We start from the raw sequence: 7,462 nt of genomic DNA, 5'->3' as shown, positions 1-7,462 counted from the left end.
AAGTTCAGATGTTCCAATATCAAATAGCCTACTTCATATTACTTGTAAACAATATTTCATTTAACTCTTTCCTGCCTTTGTGCATCTGCCTCCCATGTCTGGCATGCTCTCTATCACTTTAGCTGGTTGGAATTTCTAGATTCCTTCAAAGCTCAGCTAATACATCACTTCTATACAAGAACTCTACTGATTTTTCCTGTTTTAAGTGCTCCCCTTTGAAATTACTTTGAACTTATTTAAACTAATTAATAAATCATTTTAATAAATATATGAATAAATGAATAAAATGTAAAAAGCTTTTATTAATTGAATGCTATATGCCAGGAACCATGGTAGGTACTCAAAAATACAAATGCATAAAAAAGAACAGTCCTTGTCTTCAAAGAACTAATATTCTACTAGGCAGATACAAAATGTTCATGGATAAGTGAATATAGGATGTATATCAAACCAAACAACAAAGTATTTTGGTGGACAGTACTTGTTGTTTGTCCTTTGTTTATGGAAGAGAACCAATGGTATCACAAGATGTCTTGATTTGTACATGAATTAGATTTAAGTGAGTCAAAGTTACATATGTCAGCCTTATGCTCTCTTCCAGAGTCATGAAAACTCAGTGGCAAGACAAAAGTCAGGATGAATGGTGATGGTGAGAGATGCAAAGGAAGACTTTGGTGTCTTCAATGTCTGATCAAGTTCTTGGTTCTCTACAGAGTCTATTTCAGCTGACTTCATGGTCACTAAAGCAATCCTCATTCTCATCCTCAATGCAGGAAAGACCTTTTGATGAAAGAAGACATCAGAAACTGAGCCTTGAAGAGGAACAGGACTTCTAAGAGGTAGAGATGAGAATGGAGAACATTTCAGGTGTGAGGGACAGTTTTGTACAAAAGCATGGACGTTGGAGATACGTTGTTGACTAAAGGAAAGAGCAAATAAACTACCTTAGAGTGTAGCAGATGATGACAAATGACGTGTAATTATCCCAGAACATGAAAGTCTTTACTTTAACTGTCAAAGGGCAGTTTTTACTTTATTCTAATGGTAATAGGGAGCCACGTAAGTTTCTATTTATGTTGTTTCTCCCAATAGAATGTAAGTGCCTTGAAATCAGAAGTCGTTTAATATAAGTCTGTATCCTCAGCCCTAGGGACATCCTTTGCATATAGTAGAAACTTAATGTTTATTTATTATTTTTCTTATACTTGAACCCGTTTCTATCCCCTCTACTGCTAATGTTTTCCCCACCCCAACAACCTTGTATCCATTTAAAATGTTTTTCCTCCAATTACATGTAAAAATAATTTTAAACATTTGGTTTTTAAGAAAATTTGAGTTTCAAATTTCCTACCTTTCTTTTTCCCTCCCTAAACCCCTTACCAAGATGAAAAGCAATCTGATATGGATTTTACATGTGCAATCAGTCTCATATTCATTTTGTATGTGTCTATATATGTACATGTTGTTTCCCTGGTCAGATTTTTAAGCTCTCTGAATCCACGATCATTTCATTTTTGTCTTGTATCTTCAGTGTTTAGTCCAATGTCAGTTATATAGAAGGTACTTAATAAATATTTATTGACTGACTAATGAATAGCACAATTAGTTGATATTTAGCAATTTCTGTTTTCCAGCTTGGGATGAAACTTGCCTCTAGACCCATTTAGATTGAAAATAGTCCGCAGCAGTATGCATGTTTGAGTTTTGATGACTTTGAATCCAGCATATCCAGGTTTCTTGGCTTGGTTAATTCCTCCAAGCATCATATCCCCTGGGAAGCTCTGCATGGCATCTCTAGGGTAAAAAGACATCAAGGAAACCACTTGTAGTGGACTGTCCTGTGTGATTCTATGATTATGCAGCAGCTTCCTTTTAAATGCAGCTTCTCCCTGTGGCCAGATCAGTCTTTCCTGCTACCAAGAGGAGAAATTCAGAATTGTGCCAAATGCTGTGACAAGGCTGCTGTTGTTCCCTCTGCTTATCTCTTTTCCTCTCCTCCTTAGGGCCTACATAGGCCAGGCCAGGCAACACCTGGTCTTGAAGCCTCAGAGCAGCAGCAATCCCTTTCAGAAGATGTCAGAGGAGCCACTGTACTGGAACTCAATGTCTGTCAGCAGCAAGATATGCCTGAGGAATAGAGGTGAAAAAATGCCCAGCAATGGAGAGAGCAAGTGTCTTCATCTGAATGGCTGATGGTGATTCAACTGTTTCTTCTCTAAAACAGGGCTAACCATTGCCCCAGTGTCAGGGCTTTGGTTGGTGTGTGGATGGAATTATAAAACCAGGTGCCTCATGGCTTGTAGGCTTGACTTCCAGGAAGAGCTAGCCTGTGAATTCCAACCTCCCAAGAATAATGCCTCTATCAGGGTTGGAGAGCCGAGGTCCTGAGGTTCTCATTGTTTTCAGGAGTCTTATGACCTGAATTCCTGGGAGAAACATAGACATGGTAGAAGAAGGGGCAGGTTTGAGGGAAGATCCTGAATTCAGGACATAAGAAGTCTCTAAGGAATACAGAAATGAATTTTTTTCCCAGCCACTTTTTATTCTCTGTAAACTCCAAGAACACGCACCAACACTGTGAGTCAAACTCAACTTGGTCATTGGTTACCTACGTGACCTTAGACAAATGCCTTAACCAACTATTCTGGGCCTCAGTTTCCCCATCTGTAAAAGTACAGATGCTTAACTCAGGGAAGGAGTCCACCTATGAAGTTTTTTAAAAGTGTATTTCAATATCATTCACTTTGTAATCTTAAACATTAAATTCTATGAATTTAAAAAGCATTATTCTGAGAACAGGTCACCAGACTATCAAAGGGAGTCCATCACACACACACACACACACACACACACACACACACACACACACACACACACACACACCAGCTAGGTGATGGAGTGGATAAAACACTGAACTTGGAGTCAGGAACATTCATCTTGTGTTCAAATCTAGCCTCAGACACTTACTAGTTGCATGACCATGGTTAAGTTGCTTATCCTTATTTACTTCAGTTTCCCCATTTGTAAAATTATCTGGAGAAGGAAAAGACAAACAACTCCAATAGAACCTCAAATGGGGTCACAAAGAGTGGGACTGGACTGAAAGATAAATAAACAAGAACCTAAAAAAGAGTTAATGATCTCTAAGTTGCCTCTAAGATTCTTCCCCAACTTTAAATCACAGGATCTATGACTGGCTGAGCCTTTGGACATCAGACTCACTGAATTGCAGGAAAGGGGAGTGAGGATTCTGGCTTGGAGAACCTCCAATACCATCCAGGGAGTGAGTGACCCCGTAGGGAAGAGTTGACTTTCCTTTGGTGCTCTGTGTTTAGAATCCACAGTGAGGGGTAAAGCAAACCTGGTCTCTCCTCCTATAGGGCTTCCTGGAGCCATTCTGCCATTCTTCACAAGCGGCATTGAGGTCAGTTCATGAGAAACTGTTGGGATGAGAAAGGTTGGAGAAGTTTTCCTTGCACATTCCTCCCTGAGCAGGAGCAGGATTCTGTCTGCTGTTGTGATTCCTCGCTGCCCCTGGTAATGAGGTGGGAAGGCTCTGGGCATGGATATAGCTCCAGTGCCGCCCTGTCCACCCCCACATTATCTTGACTTATTACATTGTAATAAATTGAACCATTCCAGTTCATTATTTCATATTTGAGGAGATTTATAGATTGTCCTGGTGGCTGAAGAGGCAGTGATTAAAGAAATAGCGTGCTAATGAATGAGGCTTTGCACAAAGGCTTTTTAATTAATGCTCAGCCCAGGGGCTGTAAACCGCTTGCTGATAACAAACCTGCCCATTGAAGAGTTGAACTGACAACTTCCCACAGAATAAGGGTTATAGAAGAGACATGGGTAAGTTATTCAAGTGGCAATTAGGACTAATAAAGCGATTCTTTTCCTCTTCTTCCCATTGTATCAGAGGAGCTTCAGAATGTAAAAAAAAAAACAAACACCACAAAAACACAAAAAACCCAACCCCCCCCAAGCCAACAACAACCCCCCCCCCCCCAATTGGCATCTTCTGTCTTATCCTTCTTTCACCCAGAGTTCTCTCCATCGCCCATCTTGGCTAGCAAAGGTTCCATCACCTCCCAGCGTGTTTTTCTGATGCTCAGCTTGGTTCAGATTTATGAAGTGGAAGCTGCCTGTCATCCTTTAGTGGTGCATACAATACCACAAAACAATCATTTTCATTCCAAACTATTTCCAGACCTCTGGAGATTTGCTGGAATCAAATGATTCTGTCTGGTATTTCTCTATAAGGAGTTTGTTTTTATTAATTGTCCTCTCCTTTTCATTGTTTGGAGGAAGTCAGCAGCAGGCTGGCAGTCCTGAAAGCCTTTATCTTGCCAGTTCCAAAGTGCCAAGCAGAGCTCCTTTCTGGTCAGGAACTCCCTGGCAGTCTTGCTAAAATGGAAGCTCCTTGAAAGTAAGACCTCCCATGCTCCCTGCCTTCTGCTTCTCATTCAGAACTGGGTTCTTGGGTAAGGAGTGCTCAAAAGGTATGCTTTCACTAAATAGCCAGGGCTAAAGCATATAGTTACCACAAATTCTGGCTTTTATGTTTTTAAGAGCCTCAGGCTGAGTTCAGATGTGGGGAAAGACTATGACTCTTCATTGAATAATATCCAATCTAATCAAATGACTATTTATTAAGCTCCTACTATGTGCCAGGAATTGTGCTAAGCACTGAGGTATACAATTAATAAAAACAAGACAGTGTCTGCCTTCAAGGAACTTATAATTTAAAGGGGGGAGATAACACACAAAAGGAGGCAGGAAATGGGGGGGGGCAGAATGGGACACCAAAGTGTACCCCTCTTATTTCTTGGAGCTAAAAGCAGGCAGAGAAGCAGATACTAAATGGAGATATTGCAGTGAGGTGCTAAATGTACAATAATAGTGATTGTACTGGTGATCACACATTCAGAGCAATAAAATCTAATCTAGAGCACAGAAGAGGGTCCTAATTGACATGGAAGCAAAAAGCATGGAGAAATGGGGCATTAACCCTGTTTCCAGGTAAAGGGAAAGTACTTACTCCCTGGTAGAACCTATGTCTTGGCCTCCTACTTATTGGTGTTTCAGCATCTTGCCCTGCTGCATAATGCAGCCACCCCTAGGTCACCCTGTTATAGTGATACCCCCCTCTCCCACGGCTGGCCTTTTTACCCCAACTCTAGTAAGGAATGCCCTTTTCCTTGCCCAGCATGACTACACCCATTTTCAGTTGTCCTCTGAACCACTACTGTCAAAATCACCATTTGTTGCCAACCTCAACTGAATCTACTCTAGGTGGAAGAATTTCAGATTATAGCTCTGTCCTAAAAATTTGGTAAAAACTAATAACACAATGGTCATTTAAAATCAAATTTCATTTAGCAAAAGTAAATCTCAAGAACCTTTTATGGGAGATTAACACAATATGGCTCTGCTGAGGAGCTAAAAGGGTATGGAGATTGAAGAGCATCAAAGTATGGTTTACTATTCTATAGAGGAGGTTTGGATTAAATGGCCCCTTCCAATTTTTAAGCTGTGAGTCATTAGTGATTTCACATATGTTAAAGAATTAGCATTTTATTGTTCATTGTCAACAGAGCAGAAGGTATATCTTCTTAATGTTATCTAAGAGAACTAAACACTACATTTTGTTCCAATATGTTTCTATGTCAACAATAGTGACTTCTAATGTATTCAATCAAGGCATGTGCTATTATGCATTAAGAACAAATTAAAATAAGCAATACAAATCACAATGATAGCAGTACTTGGGATATTTAAAAGATCATGCATTATTTCTACTTGTCAGAGAAACTGAGGCCCCCTAAAATGTATTAAGACTTAGAGTCTTACAGTTTTCTGGTGGAAGACTTTGGGCTAGAATGATGTTTTTCAAGCAAAAGAATTAGAATCCATATCCTCTACTGCCCTGATGATTACATGCATTGCTTATCACAATACTTATGCCATATCAAATGTTTTGTATTATAAAAGTTTAATTTAGAGCCTAAAAAATACTAGTCATTTCTCAAAAAATTATACCATCCATATACAGATATATGTACAAACAGATATACTCCTACAAACATTGAATTTTGCCTTGTAAGAGGAAAAGAGTCAAATAAAACCAATAACAAAATGAATTTGTCTGACAGTATATGCAACATTTTGTGCTATAGTCCTTCCTAATCTTCCTAATCAAGAGCAGAGAGACATATTTCATTAACTGTTTGCCAGGACCAAGGTCAACACAATTTTTTAATAAATCATTTTAATTAAATAGTTGCTAGAATTTATAAAAATGTAAGTCATTCTCCAAATGATATATGGTCAAAGGATATGAACAGGTGTTTTCAGAGGAAGAAATCAAAGTCATCTATAGTCATATGAAAAAATGCTCTAAATCACTCTTAATTAGAGAAATGCAAATTAAAACAGTTCTGAGATACCATATTATACCTATTATATTGACCAATATAACAGAAAAGGTAAATGATGGGCATTGGAGAGGATATGAGAAAACTGGGACACATAAACTGTTGATGGAATTGCAATCTGATTCAATCATTCTAGAGAGCAACTTGGAATTGTGCCCCATTATTGGGTCTGTATCCCAAAGAGATCCAAAAAGGGAGAAATGGACTATTTGTTCAAAAGTATTTATTGTACTTCTTTTTGTGGGAGCAAAGAATTGGAAAGTGAGCAGTTGTCCATCAGTTGGTGAAAAAATTGTAGTATATGAGTGTGATGGAATACTATTGCACTATAATAAATAGTGCAAAAAAGCTTGATTATTTCAGAAAAATCTAGAAAGACATGAACTGATTCAAAGTGAAGTGAGCAGAAATAGAAGAACAATTGTACACAGTGGCAGCAATATTTTTTGATGAACAACTGTGAATGAAGTGATTCAATACAATCGCAGAGCCTCAGGATGAAAAAAATGTGATATGCCCTTAGAAAAAGAACTGATGGACTATGAATCACAAATGGAAACATACTATTTTTCACTTTTTTTGTTGTTTGAGATCTACTCTACAAAATGACTAATATGGAAAATGTTTTATATTTGTAAAATCTATATCAGTTGATAAACATCTCAGGTATAGGGTACAGATAGGAGGTAGGATGGGAAGGGAGGAGAGAATTTAGAGCTCAATATTAAAGAATGAATGTTAAAAGTTGTTTTTACATGTAATTGGGGAAATAAAATATTAAAAATGTTGCTAGAAATTTTTTATTCTGGATCTCACATCTTATAATATGCACAAAATAAGGTTGGAAGAGAATACATGAACAAATCAGATTCATCCCACTTTCCAGCTAATAGGTGAACTTGAAATAAGTGCATTTGGAAAATAATATGGTATCCATTCTTAAATAAGAAGATAAATAAATTCAAACTTTAAGAAATTAAAGATGTAAATCAATCTCAAGAACTAATCAACTACCAGTT

General features: G+C 38.0%; 1 long non-coding RNA gene across 1 annotated transcript; it reads left to right on the top strand.

Annotated features, from left to right (window-relative positions):
- Positions 1 to 320: 320 nt before the first annotated feature.
- LOC103102744 (uncharacterized) lies at positions 321 to 3,654 on the top strand. The gene is made up of 2 exons (XR_008918257.1): positions 321 to 839; positions 2,004 to 3,654. It is a non-coding gene; the product is annotated as an uncharacterized LOC103102744 (long non-coding RNA).
- Positions 3,655 to 7,462: the final 3,808 nt, after the last annotated feature.

Source organism: Monodelphis domestica, chromosome 4 (genome assembly GCF_027887165.1).
Source record: "Monodelphis domestica isolate mMonDom1 chromosome 4, mMonDom1.pri, whole genome shotgun sequence".
Lineage (NCBI taxonomy): Eukaryota > Metazoa > Chordata > Mammalia > Didelphimorphia > Didelphidae > Monodelphis > Monodelphis domestica.
This window is presented reverse-complemented; position numbering and strand designations above follow the sequence as displayed.